This window comes from Rhinolophus ferrumequinum, chromosome 3 (genome assembly GCF_004115265.2).
Source record: "Rhinolophus ferrumequinum isolate MPI-CBG mRhiFer1 chromosome 3, mRhiFer1_v1.p, whole genome shotgun sequence".
In the NCBI taxonomy this organism is placed as follows: domain Eukaryota; kingdom Metazoa; phylum Chordata; class Mammalia; order Chiroptera; family Rhinolophidae; genus Rhinolophus; species Rhinolophus ferrumequinum.
In genome coordinates this window covers 67,730,881-67,733,417 of record NC_046286.1, presented here as the reverse complement: position 1 = coordinate 67,733,417, position 2,537 = coordinate 67,730,881, and positions in this window count along the sequence as shown.

Here is a 2,537-nt window from a genome sequence, read left to right as displayed (position 1 = left end):
GGGAAACATGGTATACTTTGTATCTTCCTTCAAGCTTAACTTAATAATGGATTTACATTATAGGGGGACAATGACCAGCCAGTGGTACTATTACAAACATCATCGTTTCTACCAGGCATACATTTAAGACGTTTGAGAAAGAGCTCTGAACAATGATTTAACCAACTGTAGCAGTCACTCCAAATTTAGGAATTAATACCATTCAGTTTAATTTTGGGAGGGGAAGGAGGGAGCTCCGAGGTTCTGAATGCTTGTGTGGTTCCAAAGTTCATATGTTGAAACCGAACCCCAAAGGCATGGTATTAGGATGTGGGGAAGTCATGAGGTCACAGACCTCCTGAATGGGATTAGTGCCCTTAGAAAAACAGCCAGAGAAAGCTCCCTTGTCCCTTCCGCCCTGTGAGGTTTACATAGAAAAGCCCGCCCTGTATGAGGAAGCAGGCCCTCACCAGACATCAAATCTGCCGGCAAAATATCTTGGATTTCCCAGCAAAATAAATGTTTGCATTCTTTCAGATAAACAAATGTTTGTGGTTTAGAAGCCATCAGTTCATAGTATTTTTGCTATAGCAGCCTTAGCTAAGATAGGAGCTAATTATTGAGTACCTACTACAATACAGGAGCTTTACAAATCAAGGCAGCACAAGTCTCAGAACACACGCATGAGGTAGAATATCTTGCCTATTTTACAAAAGATAAAATTGTTGTTCAGAAAAGTTAAGTAACTCACTTACGGTCACATGCTAAGTGATGGGCAAAGCTTCTCAGGTCTGAGCCGAAGTTGGAGCCTTTTCTGCCACATGACACTGCATTTCCCAGGACAAGGACTTTAGAAATCTTTTTGTTTTCCTACCCTTAGAAGTCTCCATTATAAGAAATAGATTTTCCATCTTAAATTACATTTATTAAAATAAGAAAACATGGTTTATCTTTAAATTTTCTCAGATAACAAAGACCTTAAATACTGTTAAAATTGCAACCTAAGAGAAATTATTTGTTATAACTTTTGTCACTGATTTCTCAAATAAATGTCAGGTCTGAGCAATATGCTCACATGAGGGTCATATCTTCAGAATCATACTGAGTTGCTTACCATCTATTATGTATGTTTGCTGGACAATTATCTGAATTTCTTATTTTTTAGTATATCTTTTCCAAAATCACCTTTGAACTATAATCATGGCAGAACTTGAAGGTTATGTGAGCAAAATAGCTAAATTCATTAAAACATGAGTTTATTCAATTGGACGTGCGCACACACACACACACACACACACACACAGAGAGAGACGAATAAATAGTAAGATTAAGATGAGTAAAATGCAATTGTGAAACATTTAAAAAGTATTCAAACTTATGTATGTTTATTGGACTTTCTGGATAGCTAAAGTTTAGTCATTTGGGGACTAAGAGGAAATCTTGCCATGGGTAAAAATGGTAAGATTTAAGAAAACATTTGACACTGTGTAAAAAACTGTGACTTCTCCACTCTTCAGTTGGCATAATCCCGTATGTCAATGGAAACTAAGGCTAATATGGATGATGAAAAATACCATAATAGCCATTGTACTCTTTTATTTTTGGAAATTCCTTTAAATGTGTGCTACCCATTAAATAAGCTGGACGTATTAGATTTCGAAGTGCTTGCCCATAATATTTTCCTCTTTAATCCAATGTTTGAAAAAAGATTGATTTTATAAAGTTTAAAATTTTAAACTTTTTCTTAATGCTGCCTAATTTACTGAGGTTTATCTATCCTCTGTCAAATTCTTAAAAATATCCATAAAATCATGTTAATTCAGATTCCTAAGCATTTAAAAACATGTAGCCGAAACTAGTTCCAAATTTATAAAAATAAAATTCACAAACAACTGTGAAAGTGTCAATGATATATGACAGATCTTTCTTGTTCAAAGCAAAATACTATAAGACAAATTTCCTTTCATTTTTAGTTTTGCTCATCACCACAAAAGCTTCTTATTTCTGAAACATGTAAACAAGAAATGATAAATACCTAAACTTATTGAATTTCATTTTTTCAAGTAGAGCTTTTCCAAGAAAGTAAAAGCAGGATGCTATTTTTCTAAACAATTATAAACTACATTGAAACTTTTGTGCCTTGAATGTCATATACCTAGAAATGCAAAACTTCCATTTCTGAAGTGAGACAACTTTCCCAAACGGCCACCTCTTAAAGATTCTATACTCTAGTTCAAAAGAATAATAACTCAAAGCCCTTGACATATCAGTGGAATAAAAGAGAGCTGTTACAGGGAGACTGTGTTTCTAATTCTATCAGCATTTACCTAGCGTCCCTACTATAACATATCTTCAACAGAGGAGTGTTAGAAAGTTTGACATGTTTTGATTAGTGAAGAACTGTTTTGACTACCATCTGAATACTGAATGTTTTGGGCTCTTGACACTGTCTTATACCTTACATGGTGTTTACAGGTAAAATAGGAACATATTGCTTGCACTGTATGAGCTTAATGATTCCTAAGAACTTGCATGAAGTGAGCAAATGAGATAGAAAC